General features: G+C 34.6%; 1 long non-coding RNA gene across 1 annotated transcript; it reads right to left on the bottom strand.

The window, feature by feature from the left end:
• Window positions 1-1,254: 1,254 nt before the first annotated feature.
• Window positions 1,255-8,483, bottom strand: LOC143578771 (uncharacterized). Its single transcript, XR_013143333.1, has 3 exons — window positions 8,126-8,483; window positions 1,942-2,035; window positions 1,255-1,329 (listed from the first exon to the last, which is right to left on the bottom strand). It is a non-coding gene; the product is annotated as an uncharacterized LOC143578771 (long non-coding RNA).
• Window positions 8,484-18,369: the final 9,886 nt, after the last annotated feature.

The raw sequence follows: 18,369 nt of genomic DNA, 5'->3' as shown, positions 1-18,369 counted from the left end.
AATATATATATAAAGCTTATATAGTTTCACTGCGTAGTATTCTAACATATCAAAAAATTAAATAATAAAAAAAACGAGTTAGATATGTCATTTTCTGATGATGACAATCAAGACGATTGTGTTGGTGAAACTTCCGACAATGTCTCACCATTTTCAACCAACGAGCTATAAAATAATTTTATAAAGTATGTTTCTATTATTTTATATTTGACAATATTGTTTTTAACAGAATGTTAAATTTGTTTTCAGTTGTTTTCGTCTGTCGACAAACTTAAGGACTGGGCGAAAACGATAGGTCGTGAAGTTGGTGTTGTCGTAGTAACCCAACGGTCGAAGACAAACGCTGGCGGAGAAGTCGTTAAAGTTTGGCTAAAGTGTGATCATGGCGGTTCATACAATTGTACTGCGACAGTTAGGCGTTCAGGTACAATTAAAACCGGTTGCAATTTTAGCTTAATTGGCAACTATTTACGACAATACAATGGTTGGAGGTTGCGGGTGGTTGATGATACACACAACCATGAACTCGTTCAACATTTCGAGTGTAACACCCCGGCTTTAAGCGGAATACGCCTGGGTGCAACGTACAGATTAATCATAAGCTCGTAACACTATTAATGGTGGCAATATATTTATTTTATTATATAATTTCGCAAGTACACAAATAGTTTGATAATGAGACAAACAACATTACATCTAAATGAAACAAATATTATTCATTAAAATAATCGTAAGGCATAACTAGTTTTCTTGTCTTTGCACTTCATCGTATCAACCTGCAGCACGTTTCAAATAATATATTTTGTCAACAACACATGTTGGTGAGTTTTCATAAGTTTTTGCGTATATAAATATATATATATAAAATGCGCGATTCAACGATCGTCATGCAATAAATATTCAAACATAATGTAAATGAAAGAAAGTAGTGTCGTCCTCCCGTTCCTTTAGCCGAAGCTGTAGTAACAGGGGAAATGAGAACCACTAAGCATAACAACCGAAGTTGAAAGCATTAAGCGGCGCGGGTACGTTCCGTCGGACCCTCCCTCTATGTGTATGGGTTTGAGTAACTTCCACTGTAAAACAGTAAACAAGTTGCACATAATTCACGTATAATCATAAACAATATGCGGGAATAATATTAACACGAACGATAAATGTGAATCGGTTTGTAAACAAGCGTATAACTAAGGAGATAAAATTGGTGACGCGCTACACCCCAAAATATTAAAACACGTTAAAAAGGGGTTATGAAAAACTCATCTCGAAAATGAGTGTGATAGCTTGAACGAGTCAAACAAGCGAGACGGAGAATCATGACGGAATATCCTAAACAAGTAAATAGACATGCTATAAACAATTAGTCTATATGACGCAAAAAGTCTACGATAAATTGAGATTTAGAGTTTATTTATGAATTTGGGGCATTTGATTTGAAAATATTTAAAACGTAAATATCTATCAAAACGTATTAAAACTAATGTATTATGTTGATATAAATAAGGAATAAATAAATAATTAAAACTTACGTAAACCATATGATAGTAGTCGGAGTTAGGTTTCGAAATTCTTGGTGGAAACTATTCTTTTTATTTACTTAGTTAAAATAAATGTAATATTGTACAAAAATTATTTTTATATTATTATTAGTATTATAATTGTACAAAAATATGCATACCAAAAAGCAAGTGGAAGAGGAGTCGAACTTGGGTGACCTTGACCACATCAACAACACACAAACCAACTGGACTAGCCTCCAAATTTGATTAAAACACCACAATACACACTTATAACTTAAACTTAGCAAAAAGCCCCAATTATCTATAAACCGAAAAATTAGTAATATCAAAATTTAACAAGAACAAACCCTCTATCAATCAAAATTGAAAAGAGGGCTTTGACTCCAAATGTAAAACGAACAAAAAAATATGTTTCAATTACCCGGAAAGGTGAAGATTCGACGTAGATTAACCATGGCCGGAGTTCAGTTCGTTGATGCGAGTTGAAATTGATTCCATAGATCAATTTGAACGAACTTGAAGCTATGATTATAAGATTAAATATATAATTATATATATTTATATATGGCCATTATAATCATTTATATTATAATAGATCAATATATTAACTATACCTTATTATATATTAGTTTGGTAATTGTTGATGGACGGACCATATTACCTATAATTAACTAATAAAGGGTTCCTTTTGGGTGTATATAAAGAGAGATTAATATTAACATCATAACCTAATCACACACACATAACAATTTTGTGTGCCTCCTCTCTCATAAAACCGGGTTCCTCTCAAGAAGCCTAACATCATCCTTAACTATACATCCTAAAGGGGAACTCGACCAAGCTAACAACCATATCGTCTATATCCTTCTCTGTTGCGGTTACTACTCTCACTGCTGTAACAGGTTCATAGGTTTAATATTTATCATGTTTTATATTACTTACATGAAGAACTGATCAACATGTGGCATCAGAGTGATGTTGATTAATCAGTTCTTCACGTTTCCTTAAATCTGGAATTGAATCAGAAGACATGGACTAAAACTTGATAAACCCTAATTTTTCGGTTTCTTTTTCATGTTCTATTACGAAAACAATATATGAAACTGTTTAAAATCGCTAAAATTCATATTTAATAAACCCTAATATTTTCGAAATCTGTTAAAATCATGTTTAAAGATTTCGATTCCAGTTTTTGTATATGTTTAATAATTATAATTTTCAACGATGTTCTTCGTGTTCATCATAATTTTTTGAAAATTATAACATATTTTGGTTCAAATCTGGATTAAAATCTGTTAAAGTTAATTTAGGGATATAATTTTTCTAATCTTGAATTAATTAAAAGTTTTGGTATTTTCTTAAAAGATTTGAATCCCATTAAAATAGGAAATAGATATAATTATTAATCCTTAAAAGATTTGAACCAAATCTTATTATTATCCTTTTAGTTTTCGAAATCTGTTTAGGGATCAACTAGTTTACGGAATTATTTGTATGGGTTTTATTATTTTTTGTGTTTTCAGTTTAATTAGGATAATATTAATTTTTTGGACTTTAGAGTTCTTGGATTTTAAATTATATCGCCTTGTACGGGTTTTTTTTGGAATGGTTTTCCAATCTTCTTCCCGCAAACACGCTAATTTTCCGAAAACTCATTACTTTACCCAAAAACCCATAATGCTCGAAAACATATTAACCAAGAACCCATGTCATCCGAAAACTATAATTTACCCGAAAACGTTATTTCTCGAAATCCTTAATTTTACCCAGAAAGTTTTTACTATTAACTCATTAAAATGTTTTGTAGATACATAAATATTATAAAATTTTACAAAACATAAAGGCTTAACTTGAATGAACTTTTGATGCATCACTTCTGCCCAAAGGTGATGAGTTACATTTACCATATCATTCAAGTATAACTGAAAGCTTTTTTTAGTTTTTGCCTAACATAATATAAATGTCTCACTTCTGCCCAAAGGTGATGTGTTACATTTTTATTCAGCAAAACTAGCATGTGCATAATTAAAATAATTGTCTCATTTCTGCCCAAAGGTGATGTGTTAAAATTATTTTGCACACATATTTAAATAAAATTTAATTATGCCCAAAGGTGATTTATTTTTTGTTTAAGTAGAACTTTTAATTATAGTCTATTAGTTTGATGTTAATAATAGACATATCACATCTTCAATAAAATATAATGATCCTCACATTAATGATCCTTCATTAATCTAATGATCATAAATTTTAATATGTATTATCTTAATATCACATAACACAACTCTCTATAATTTCTTCTATAAATAGCTATCTCATCCAAATCATCCACTCTAATCTCAAAACACAATTGAGTTTTGTCTCATAAAGAGTTTTAATAACATTTAACTCTTCTCAACTTTAATTATCCATTAAGACATGATATGACTATCCTACTACTCTTTTTAATAACAATTATTCCATTGAAAACTAGAGCCTAACAAATGGAATGAGTCAACCATAATGTCTATTACGATAATGATAATCAAGAACTTATATAAATAAATGTTATCACTAGAGTTATTATAGATTTAGTTTTTCTTAAAACTAATCAAAATAACTCCCAAGATTCATGCACTCCTTAAGAATTCTAACTATAAGGTTAGATGGTATTATTGAATATATCATAATGTACAATCATGACCTATAAAATTAAGGGCTCACACATGATATTAAGTACAATATTCTAGCACATTGCATACTCAAATTTTCAATAGTATAATTTGGTGCCTTAAAAATCAATACTCAGAAGTACCAAAGGAAAATGAGTGTGTTGATCAACAACATATGTACAAGAAAAGAAGCATTCGGTACTGGAAAATAAGATGTTATTCAACTCACTACCACTAAAACCTAAAAGAGGATTTTTTTTAAGGTTCATAGACAAAATACAAGTATTACTTCTAGCTTTAAGTTCTCTAAGGAGAAGTCTCATTGCAGAAATATGCCATTAGATTAGGCATAGGCATTACAAGATTATCCATAATTCGAAATAACAACTGGCTAAAATTGATAGTTATATATTAATGATATTTAAGTCTGCTAACCTAATATTCTTATTAACACGTGATTGGTTGAGTCTAGTTCTATATGTTTACCCAAAAATCAACAAATAGCTAGCATGAGGGTTAGTGACAAATTTAAATGTTAAGGTTATTAGAACCATGATACACTGTCTTAAAATTACGCTTTATGATACCTTAAATTTTCTAGAAATTAATCAGAATTTAGTATCAATACTTAAGCTACATTATGACAGTTATAAGGTTTGCATAGCCAACATAAAGTCACTATTACATTAAACTTTCATATAATTTGTTATCAATATTTGGATTGAAACATTTATAAAATACAACTAGATGATACTATATATTTTCACAACTTTTGTTATCATGCAAATAAAAATGTAACAAAAGACAAATGGGACATATAAAATTCATCCATTAAAACCAAATTTCATGAGAAATCATGACATGGTTAATGAGGGTAATTTTTCATATAATCTCATTCTCAGTGATTTTAAATCATGCGTCAGATGCCCTAAACATTGTTTGGCTTAAGAAATAAGTATGGGTCAACCAGAAGTTATATTTCACTTACATTAGTGGAACTTATTCACACTGAATATCCAGACATAATTATTTTATCATTTAAAAAGCTATTTACTCTCTATCTTCTATCATTCATGATCTTAAAGAGATCCCTTCATATATAGTTATATGATTTCTTCTAAATATGTCCCTAAGTTTCTTATAACACATAAAAGAAATCAAATTAAGTCTAACGTATGTATGACAAATTCCCAAATCACGTACATCATTGAAACTTCTCATGTAGTTTTTCCTAGAGATAACGAATATTAGTGGGAGCCTTAAGTGTCTCAATCATAACTTACAAGATTTGCAAGAGGTGGGTGAGTGAAAACTTGATATATCTCAATTGCACCTCTTGTACAAGACACTGCTCCATCACAACACTATTTTATCAAAACTTATCTCTTTAGAAGTTACTACTACTACTCTTACAAAAGTTTCATTGTTGCTTAAACGTGGGCATATTCAAATTTCTTAATAAACTAATCCTCACCAAGAGAAACTACAATTTATATTATTAACTTGTTTCTCTATTAGAATATATTGGTCTTTAAATATTGGCCATAAGCATGTAAATTTCCTAAAGGTTTCTAAGGTCAGTGGGAGCAGTAAAAGTCTTTACAATGACTTGTTAGAAGTACAATAGGCGGGGGGAAGAGAGTTATTAAATTTTACTCCAAATTTAACTCCAATTACACCTCTTGTACACCATACTGCACCAACTCTTACATACTTAGAATCCTGAAAATGATAGCAACCTAACCAAGAGCTAATCCATAAAACCGAGACTCTTAAAATTACCCAATAATCAACTCAGGAGGCCATCTAGGTTTTAAACCTACTAACATTGATGATTATGTAACCTCTCTAACTAAAGTTGAAATGGATGTTGGAAAGTTTAATGATCTTACCCCTTATAATTAAACCATTAGCATCAATCATAATTGACTCCATAAGTCAGGATAACGTTTTGAGTTTTGGTTGAATCACCTTAGAGTGTTCATGACTAAACTAAATCCCAATACGAAACGTTAAGACTATAAGAAGCACGATTGATTGTTAAAGGTTGTATTCAAGGATAAACCAATTATCAAAGAATCTTCTTACCTATATTACAAAAGTTTTCTTTAAGGATCGTTATTGTTCTAGTAGCTTACAATAGTTAAGAGCTACATTAGATGAACATTAAAACAACTTTCCCTAACAATCGGCTTACATATTTATTTGTTCATAAAACAACTTAAAAGTTATAAACTGAAGGTCAAAGAACATTTAGTTTATAAGTCAATAAAATCCATATATGGGTTAATGCAATCATCAAAATATGATGAAATATTTATACAATTATTTTCATCAAAAACAAGTGGATTAATTTACCTACCTCAAGATGATTGGGAGCAACTAAAAACAAACTTGTCTTTATATAGATGACATTCTTCTGACAATTATATGTTACATGAGTCAAAGCATTTTCACACATACTTTGATATTATAGATCTCAGAGATATTCCTTACACATGTAACAAACAGTATTGCTCTACTTTAGAGGATAATAGGAACACATAGATTATTTCCTTATGCTTCATTAAGTATAAGCCTTATATAAGTTAACGTCTATACTCGTTTAGATATTACTCAAAGTTGCAACACACTAGATATGTCTAGATTAATGTGAAGCATCTAAAAAAGTACTAAGATATCTTTAAAAGAAACGAAAGACTTAATTTAAAAGAAGAAGTGAGAATTCAAACCGGTAGATTACTCTAAACTTTGTCTTATTCAAAGATAAAAAAATGTAATTTTCAGGATATATTCTTTTGTCAGTAGACAAATCTATCTCATGGAGGAGTCATAATGAACTGATAACAACAATCTAAGTCATAATGATATAATATGTTGATTAATTAGAACGTTGTTGTCAATAAATGTTGTTGAACATTTATTAGTGGACTCATAAGTTTATTAAACTCTATATAAATTATATATAGAAGACTTATTGTGATAAAGTTAGCTACCATGTTTTCTCAAACAGTATCAGTTTGAGAGGTGCTGCATTAACTTTTGATATGAAATTAATTATTCGCTTATGAACGAATTGAGGAATCTAAATTTTCGTATCGAATACATTCATGATATGCTTAAGAATCCGATAAATAAAAGTCTCACCCATAAATATTATGAAAGCGCTTATAATAATGACGGGTTATTGATGACTATGCGCAACTGCATATCATACTATGAATGATTAACTATTAAATTTCCTCATCAGTTTTGATTTGTATGTCTCTTAATATGTTCTGCATGCATAATGACATATAGACAAATTATTATACAAATCAAACGTTTGAAGGGCTTACTTGAAAATTTTGATCATAACTACTTAGGTTTTAAATAAGGACTGCAGTATGATTAATGGGGTCTTGAGCTGATGTTCAATTCAATGACTGTATTTCTCTGCTCCAGTTCAAGTTTAATGCTAAAATGAGTGGTAACTCCTGATCAAGCTTATCTAATACTCATAATAAATGATTACTCGACCAAGTGGGAGAATGTAATATTAAATATATAATTATATATATTTATATATGGCCATTATAATCATTTATATTATAATAGATCAAAATATTAACTATACCTTATTATATATTAGTTTGGTAATTGTTGATGGACGGACCATATTACCTATAATTAACTAATAAAGGGTTTCCCCTTGGGTGTATATAAAGAGAGATTAATATTAACATCATAACCTAATCACACACACATAACAATTTTGTGTGCCTCCTCTCTCATAAAACCGGGTTCCTCTCAAGAACACTAACATCATCCTTAACTATACATCCTAAAGGGGAACTCGACCAAGCTAACAACCATGTCGTCTATATCCTTCTCTGTTGCTGTTACTACTCTCACTGCTGTAACAGGTTCATAGGTTTAATATTTATCATGTTTTATATTACTTACATGAAGAACTGATCAACAATGATTAGATGCGACCCGGTCTGAGGACTGTTTCCATGCTGCTAATAGAGATAATCCGTAGTATACGAGAATTGCGAATTTATGGCCGGTTATGAGATTATATGGAATGTCAAATTGTTTGTCATAACACCAAATTGATTGTGGCAATCATGGGGTTTAATGCAGTAACGGTATTAGTCAACGACTAAACTTAGCAAGCGGGTTTGATTGTAACAGTTTTGGATGATTGATTTTAGGGAAAAGGAAACAAAATGATAAATAAATAAATAAATATAAAATAAATCAAGCAAAAGAAAAGGAAGCCATTGCTGACTAACAGGAATAGAAAAAGGAAATGGAAGATGGTTTGGTCTTTTGGCAAAAATGACCCTTCTAATAAGATAGATGTTTAAAACTATTGAAATTTTATTAACTAAAAAAATAATTTAATGCTTCTTTTCAAACATATACAATTATATATATGCTTCGTAAGGTTTACCAATTTAAAAGTCTTGCATGTTTATGGTTCTAACGACACATGCAAATAAACGACAAAGTATAAAAATAAAAATCGTTCTAATAAATAATGATTCGGACTATATTGAAAAACAATACGGGTCGGGTTTTGGGTTTGAAAATTGACGAATGTTACATCGAGGGTCACGCGTACGCAGGGAGACTTACTCCTGCTCAAAAGGTTATGGTACATGATATGTATTTAAAACCGAGCGCCACCACGTGACATTCTATGTAATTTAAAGTCTAAGGATGAAAGAAATGTGACCTGCATCAAAATCGTGTACAATGAAGGGCAAAAGATCCGTAAAGAGGACCGCCGAGGAAGAAGCCCGATGGAGGTTCTTTTTAATTTGTTACAAGACACGACTTATATACACAACCATCGCACAAATCCTTCCACAAATGCCCTGGAGGACTTATTCTTCGTTCATCCAACGTCGTATATGATATATCGTGCATTCCCACATATGTTGGTGATAGACACAACATACAGTACAAACGTATACAAGATGCCGTTTGTACAAACCGTTGGTGTAACTTCAACTAGCAAGACCTTTCATATAGCAATGACAGCTATATCTAATGAAAAGGAGGATAATTTCACGTGGGTACTAACGATGCTGAAGACGACGTTAGACAACTACATGATGCCACGTGTGATATTAATAGATTGTGATCTTGCCCTGATGAATGCCTGCGAGACTGTCTTCTCGAATGCTGCCAAACTACTATGTAGATGGCACATCAATGAGAACGTATAAAAGCATTGCAGGCAAAGCTTCACTACTGTTGAAGAATACGAACAATTTCTTGGTCGATGGAACTGGTTGGTTTTACGTTTCCCTGTGGTGCCTGAAGTTGTTTGGCAGCCTCAACATCATGAGCATGTTCAGGACCAGCCCCCCCATTACCATCACGTTCAGGACCAACACAATGACCCCGCTCAACAACATCATCAATATCACCACAGGCATGTTGTTAGAGGTCCGGCAGTGTCACACCAACTTATTCAGGATATCCAACATATTCAGGCGAGTCATGTTTGGTTTCAAGAATGGATAGTTGAATGGGTCAGATCACAGGGTTTTAACCCCCCCCCCACCTACTCCTCAGCACCCGAGTCAGCAGCACCATCCCGCTCAACAACATCATCAAATCACCACAGGCATGTTGTTAGAGGTCCGGCAGTGTCACACCAACTTATTCAGGACATCCAACATATTCAAGCGAGTCATGTTTGGTTTCAAGAATGGATAGTTGAATGGGTCAGATCCCAGGGTTTTAACCCCCCACCTACTCCTCAGCACCCGAGTCAGCAGCACCATCCCGCTGGGCACCCACCTCCACCAGCATAGGGTTTTCATTGGGCAACTTGTTTGTTTATGTGGACTTGTTTTTGTGTTCTCGATTATGTTTTTATGGTTGTGATGTACTTGATTATGGATGTTCGTAGGGTGAACTCTTATTTTGTATTTATGTGGTATGCTATGTTATGTGGTATTGTTACTTCTATTACTATGTGATTTGTATGTGTAATTATAGATTTAAAATAATATAGTTAAACATGATAGCATAATATAAATTAAAAATTAACATTACAAGTAACACAATCAAATGACACAACTTACAACTAATTTTGGATAACATAAAATAAATAGAGGTACAATATGATGCCAATACAACAAACGCTAAACAAGGTCGGGTATTTATCTCGTACAAATTAATACCACATATCTACATATTTATCTCGTATAGTTCGTGTAACTGGTATGAGACATGGTCGTATAGGCATTCTAAAAAAACGTGTGATGGCAGAAAGTAGGAAGCTGTCATGTCAGATGAAATTTAAATTATCTCGTATGGCCCATACTACTCATATGGGGGGGGGGGGGGGTTACTCGTATAGACCTTCTCGTATTGTATGGTCAACGAGTTCTGACATAAAGCTGACATCTATACTACTCGTATAGCCTATACGAGTAGTATAGGTAGGGCAGGGTGTCTGAATAGAAAATTGGATGTCTGGATAGAGAAGGCCTTCGTAAGGGGAAAATACATTTAGTTACAAAAATTATACTTATGGTTCTCAAGTTTAGCAAAGATAAAATACTTTTTATCCTCAATTTAATAATAATAGGATTTGATCTATCCTGTCAGTTACCAACCTATTTAGCTTTCGTGATAGTGTTGGATTTATATAAGTTATCGTTGCTATTTGTTTGATTGAGAGTTGGTGGGTGTGGAGAAGGAGGAATGCGTTAGTACGCTCCGGAATTTCGGTTTGACTTGCAGTCTTAGTGGTGAAGATAAAGGTGTTGGATTTTTTTTGGATTGAGAACATGGGAGAAATGTGAGCTCTCTTGGAAGAGGTGGTGTAGATTTCAACTACGACGGTTGTTGTAGGATGGGGTTCGGGTTGTATTTTTGGTTTTGTTTTCTTTGGTGGCGTTTGATATACGCTTTGGTGATTGTATCGGTGTGTCTAGCGGTTGCAAGTGTTTTGATAGATTTTTTTTGTTGTATTTAGAAAAAAAAAGTTCACATTAGCAAAACTTACCTGAAACCAAGAATTTTAGACTATGATGGTAGCTAGACTTTGAGAACACATCTTGCTTGTGTTCAAGCACTTTTTAAAACACATAAATGAAGAGTGGGATTGAACGAAAACTTAAATTATTATGTTTTGATTATGAAACTGGTGATTTGAGTTTAGTTATGTTAACTTTAACTTAACATTTTTCAAGCGATGTAGCAACCCTCTAAACGTGTTTATGAAACTAATATAATGTTATAGGTGGACCTTATGTTAGAACATGACATTAGATAATCTTTATTCACAACCCAACATTTCAATAAAATTTTTTTTCTCTCTTTTATATACACAACTCAACTTAATCCAAATTTTCATTCTCCTTCTTAACCCAACCTAAACCAACTTTTTATTAAACAACTGTTTTGTAATCCTATAAAGTATATAAATGTTTATAAATAGTAAGTATATGAACCAATAATATACTTCATCCGTCCCATTAAAAGTGTCTATATTTTCTTTTTTATTTGTCTCATTACTAATGCTCACTTTCAAATTTTTTAGCCAATTTTCAAGTTTACCCTTAAGCACATACAACTAACATTAATAAATAATATTGATAGACTCAATTTTCAATGACATTATTGTCATTTGGTTAACAAAATAGTAATTATTCAATCTATCTTAAACTTTGTGTTTTTTAAATTATGACATTTTCAATAGGACAGAGGTAGTAACTATCAAACCCATTTAAAAAAAGCGTGTTTTAAGCTATATTTACTTATAAATTTTATGTCGGAATGTCCTAAAAAAACAATACTAAACAATATTGTGTTCTTACATATTTTTAAAATGTTAAATGTTTTAAATTATTAAAAAAAATTCAAATTATATGTTGAATAAATTTTAAGAAAAGAAAAAAAGGAGGTTGCAACCTAGGTTGTGAAAGGTTGTTAAAATTAATTGATTTTACATTTTTTTTAAATCCACATGGCAACCCAAGCAACATTGGGTCACCAATAAAACTGGTCTAAAGCCCTCAAATGTCATGACCCGTTAGTTTGCTCATTATTATCATCTTCGGGTTGGGTTATTTGGATTTTAAAGTTTTAAATTTTAACATGAAATCCAACGCAAATATCTCCAGGGTTTGGGTAATTCGGGTTCGGGTTTTTTTTCGGGTTGGGTTAATCGGGTTTCGAATATCCTAGAAAACAAAACAAAAAAAAAACAATTAAAAAACTTCAATGCTAAGATTTGTTAGTGCACGAAAATTTGACACTGTGGATATGTTATCCTGACATACAATATGGATCAATTATTCTTAGAATATGTTGCAGATCCTGTCACGATCAATGATCCTCGGTACTTATTATTTATTAACGATTTTCCTTTGTTATCTTGATATTTTGGGCAGGTATAACGGCTAGTTACTAATTCCAACCTATAATCTCGCAATCAAGTCAACGAACCGCGTGGATAATTAAGGAAACAATTACAATAAAGAAATGGAAGGAATGGCTTGATTAGTGGCTAAAAAAATATGAGTTTACTTATTGTATTTCATGTATATATAGAGGCTATGATCAGCTAGGAAAAACACACACAATACACTGCGAATACAATAGCAATACACACACACACACTTAGAAATCTTTGTATCACTGATCATAATCTCCAACCTTGTATCCTCATTTTTCATATTAATAAACTTGACGGTGATAGTTTTCACCATCCGAGGGTTTTTTGTGCCGGAGATTACTATAATCACGTACTATCCGACCAAAGGTTACCTCGTTAATCCTTGACCGAAGTGATTCGACAAAAGATTACCTTGTTAAGTTTTGACCGAAGGAAAATCATAGTAATCAAGGGTTTTTTCCCTCGTGATCAAATCACGGTGTTCTTCATTATTTCGTTCATACAATCGCTGTTAATATCATAGCACTATACCTCACATTTACAGATTTGGATACATTATCCTTGAGTGATTTTTATCCAAAACAATTTGGCGCCCACCGTGGGGCAATTGGTGATATAATCCAGATTATTTCCTATCAATTTTCAACTTTTCATACCCATATCACCATCAATGGACTCTCAATCAACCTCTGCTTCATCAACCATGCCATTCTCGGTTTCTCTCTCATCAAGGACTTTGCCTCCGATGCCTCCTCCAATCACGGGAGCATCACGGGCTGCTGCTGCTGGAAACAAGACACAAATTCCAGTCTTCTAGAGCTCAAAGACCACTGCTGCCACATCAGTGGTTAACTCTAACAATGATGTTTCTGCTATGTTTTCACAGGTTAAAGCATACATGGAGCAGCAGAACAAGACTAATCAGAAGATCCTTCATGAAATTGAAGATCTCAAGAAAAGAAAGAGACCAGCGGAGGATCAGACTCCCTTGATGCCTAGGGTGCTGGATTTCACTACTCCAGGATCTGCAGCTCAACATGCTCAAGGATCCTCTATCCTTCAGCAAGGATCATCCATCCTTCAACCAGGGTCCCTGGGTTAGCAAACTCAAGGATCCTCGTTCCTTCAACAAGGATCATCTATCCTTCAACAGGGATCCATGGGTCAGCAACTCAAGGATCCTTGTTACTTCAACCAGGTTCCTCTGGGATGTATCACCAAGGATCCTTCAGCTCCCAACCTCAAGGATCTTTATGGCAGAATCAAGGATCCTCAGGGGTGCAACATCAAAGATCCTCAGAGGTTCATGAAGGAGACATAATCCCCATGCAAACCATTGCCTATGGTGGACCAACTCCTATAGCAGATGCTTCTTATCTTGACTACACTTCTGGGATACCAACGTTCAATCAACCGAGAGGTAACACGTATAATCATATATCCTTAGACACTAACCTTGGCTCTATACAGGATACAGGTATCAACCAGGCTATGGCTAAGGAACTTCAGAAGCTTAAGGATATGATATCCAGCGTGCCAAGAGTGGTCCGTCCAATCCCTGAAATACCAGAAGGATGGCACAAGTTGTCCAGATTTGCTCTACCTATTTGTGATGCTGAAGTCCCAAAACGATTTCAGACCCCCAACATGAAGGTGTATGATGGGACAACTGATCCCGAAGAGCATGTGGCTCAATACAGGGAGAGAATGGAAATTAAATCCAATTCCCGAAAAACTTAAGGAGGCTTGTCTATGCAAGGGTTTTGGATCCACACTAACAGGATCTGCATTAAAATGGCTGCTAAGTCTTCCTCCCTTTTCTGTTACTTCTTTTTCGCATTTAGTTAACTTGTTCAACAACCAATTTTCTTGTAGTAGGAAATTTGAGAAGTTAACTAGTGATTTGTATAGAGTTGTCCAACCTTATAATGAATCCCTTAGGGATATTGTTACTAGGTTTGGCAGGGAGGCCCTAGAGATCCCTAGTCTTGATATGGCTACGGCTGTTGAAACATTCAAGATGGGAATTCAAAGGGGCTCCTCATTTTATGACGATCTTGTGATGACTCCATGCAGGACTTTAGATGAAGTCAGAAATAGGGCACTCAGATTTATAAGACTAGAAGATGACAAAAAGATCCAAGAGCGGTTAGGAGCTCCAACGAAACAAGAGTCACCTAACCAGAAACAAGGATCCTCATTCAGGAACAACGAATCAAAGATGTACTCCAAATTCAACAATCAAAATGTTCGGGCAGTTGAAGAAGGAGAAGATGATGAGGACTACCCAAGTATATCCGAGTATTTCTTCTCTGTTGATACCCATGGTTTGATTTGTGCCATGAAGGATCTTGGAGAGAAATCAATGTGGCCTCGAAAAAATGAGAAAACAACATCCTTCAAAGACAAGTCCAAGTGGTGTGCATTCCATGAAGACTTTGGCCATCAGACAGAAGGTTGTATTGGATTAAGGAGGGAAATTGGATACTTCCTGAGTAAGGGTCATTTCAAAGAGCTCTTGGGAAGAAAAAAGTCTAGGATCCAGGATCCTGAAGATGTACCACAGAAAGCAACTCTGCCCACACCAGACGCACAAGTAATCAACTTCATCTCCGGTGGCTCAGATATATGCGGTACTTCTTTCTCCTCAGCATAATGACACGCCAAAGAAACAAAGTTGGAGAACGAAGACCGACCAGTCATATCCACTACTTTGACGACTGACAAAAGAATCTTCTTTGATGAAGAAGATAAGACAAGCATCCAGGATCCTCACCACGACGGTTTGATTGTAACTTTATTTATTGCTAACCATTATGTGCGCAGGATCCTAGTCGATGGTGGAAGCTCGGTCAACATCATCCAATATGAGTACTACATAAAATGAACATCCCGGACTCGGAAATCATCCCGAGAACGTCGGTGCTAGTGGGTTTCAGTGGTGAAACTAAGAAAACATTAGGGGACATCAAACTCCCAATATACATCGAAGGGTTAAACTCTTACCAAAAGTTTTGTGTTATTGACAGTCTTTCTTGTTGCAACATTATTCTTGGCAGGCCTTGGATACATGGAATGAAGGATGTAGCCTCTACTTACCATCAGTGCATCAAACTACCAACTCCTTGGGGAGTAGTAAGGATAGATGGTGACCAAGTGGAAGCCAAGAATTATTATTCTTCATCAATGAAGCCGACAACTAAACAAACGATAGCATAGCAATTACAGCAACATCCTAGGGATGTGCTGGAAGCTTGGGAGCGAGATGTAAAAGAAGTATCTTTAGATCCTGAAGATCCAGACATGAAAGTGTTCCTAGGATCCCTGACGAGATCGAGGAGGATATAGTATCCTTCCTAAAGCAACGAAAATCCACGTTTGCCTTCAGACATTCAGACATGAAAGGGGCAATACATCAAAGATTGGTCAACATTATGTTCAAGGATCAGTTAGGGGGAAGTCTACATAGATGACATGGTAGTGAAGTCGAAGAGGGCTGAGGATCATCTTAGAGATCTTGAAGAAGCATTCAATATCCTTGATCAGTACAATATGAAACTGAACCCGTCAAAATGCCATTTTGGTGTTAAGGCTGGATATTTTCTATGATACATGGTGACCAAAAGGGGAATAGAAGCGAGCCCCGAGCAGATAGAAGCCATCATTAATTTAAAGTCTCCTGTGAATGCTAAAGATGTCCAGAGACTGACGGGAAGAATAGCTGCTCTCAACAGATTCATTTCCAGATCCTCAGAGAAGTGCAAAGACATCTATGATATCTTGAGGAAAAATAAAAAGTTTGAATGGACTCAAAGGCATGAAGATGCACTAAAGGCTCTCAAGGATTATCTATCCTCGACGCCTGCTTTGATGAAGCCAATAGATGGTGAGCCGCTGTCTCTGTACTTAGCTGTGTCAGGTAATGCAATCAGTGCTGTTCTGGCCAAGGATCATGAAGGACAACAGCACCCGGTATATTATGTAAGTAAAAGCCTGTTAGACGCAGAGGTCAGGTATTCTCACTTTGAAAAATTAATTCTTGCTTTGATTATGGCCTCAACCAAGTTGAGATACTACTTTGAAACACATAATATTATTTTAAGAACTAATTATCCTGTTAAGAATGTGCTTAGAAAACTAGAATTGTCAGGAAGGATGGCCAAATGGGATGTGAAATTGAGTGCATATGATATTCAGTATGAGCCCAGAACAGCCATTAAGTCACAAGCGCTTGCAACTTTGTGGCTGATTTCAGTAGTGACATGCAAAAGGAAGCCGATTTGGAGGTTCAACAACTGGAAGAAACCAAGGATCCTTGGATCCTCTTTACTAATGGAGCATCCAACGTAAGAGGAACAGGATTGGGTATCCTACTGAAATCGCCACATGGGGACATAATACCCCAGTCCATTGCATGCGCATTCCAAGCCACCAATAATGAAGCGGAATACGAAGCTCTGATTGTAGGTTTGCAATTAGCTAAACACATGAGGATCAGGTATCTTCAAGTATATGTAGATTCTTTATTGATGGCTAACCACTTTAATGACTCATATGCTGTTAAAGGTGAAAAACTAATCAAATATCTAGATGTTGTGAAGGAACTATCAAAGTTCTTTGATTCTTTTAGTATTATACAGGTACCAAGAGAAGAGAATGCTGGGGCAGATTCCTTAGCAAATTTAGCTTCATCATTAAAGATTCCAGAAGATATGAAGATCCCAATTATCCATGTACTCTCACCAGCAATAGGAGAACAAGAAGTTGGGGAGATAACAACTGACAAAGATATTGTGTCTTTGGATCTATTATCCTCAAGTAATCAAGGATCTTGGATCCTCCCGATCAAGAAGTTCATTCAAAATGGAGAGATTCCAGCCACAGATAAACCTAAGTCCTTCACGGATTCAGTTGTCAACTATCCCTATCGGAAATAGGATTGACTACGGATTCGAGCCATAGCACATGGTTTCATAAAACCACACGATTTTCCCGATCTAAATCAAGCATGTTTTACGAAGATTTGGCTTAGCGTGTTCTATTCGATACGGGTAGGAGAAGAACCCGACCCGGTATTATTAAAATAATAGATGAAGCAGAACCAAGTCAAGATGATACGGATCAACCAACCCCTTTTTTTCGCCAAAGATCTTACCATTTCCAAAGGAACTGGAGTTCCATCTCTTTTCCATTTCCATTCAAGAGTTCTTAGGAACACATGAAGGATTCGTCACTACAAAAAGGATAATGGTAACCCACCATTAACTCTTAAGGTATCACAATACATTTTATTAAATAATATTCTGTATAGGAAATCTCTTGCAGGTCCATACTTAAGATGTATCGAAGATCCTGAAATTCAAGAGGTGCTTAAAGACTTTCACGAAGGAGATTGCGGTAATCATACCGGAGGTAGAGCCCTATTCTCTAGGATTCTGAGAACAGGATACTTCTGGCCTACCATGAAGAGAGACGCCATGGAGTACTCAAAGAAGTGTGATTCATGTCAAAGACATGGCAATATTCTGCATCAGCCAGCAGAGCCTATGTATCCTATATCCTCATCATGGCCTTTCATGAAGTGGGGCATGGATATCGTGGGTATGCTACCTAAAGCGCCAGGAGGAAAAGTATTCATGCTTGCAATGACTGATTACTTTTCAAAGTGGATAGAAGCAGAAGCTTTCGTTCAAGTCTGCGAAAAAGAGGTGTTTTGGACAAAAATCTGCTAAGGATCAAGTATCCAAATCTGTTAAGTGAGGTATAGTGATAACACATGAATGAT

The sequence above is a fragment of the Bidens hawaiensis genome, unplaced genomic scaffold (assembly GCF_021521415.1).
Source record: "Bidens hawaiensis isolate Kalapana, Puna unplaced genomic scaffold, B.hawaiensis_p1.1 tig00000142_1, whole genome shotgun sequence".
NCBI lineage: Eukaryota > Viridiplantae > Streptophyta > Magnoliopsida > Asterales > Asteraceae > Bidens > Bidens hawaiensis.
This window is presented reverse-complemented; position numbering and strand designations above follow the sequence as displayed.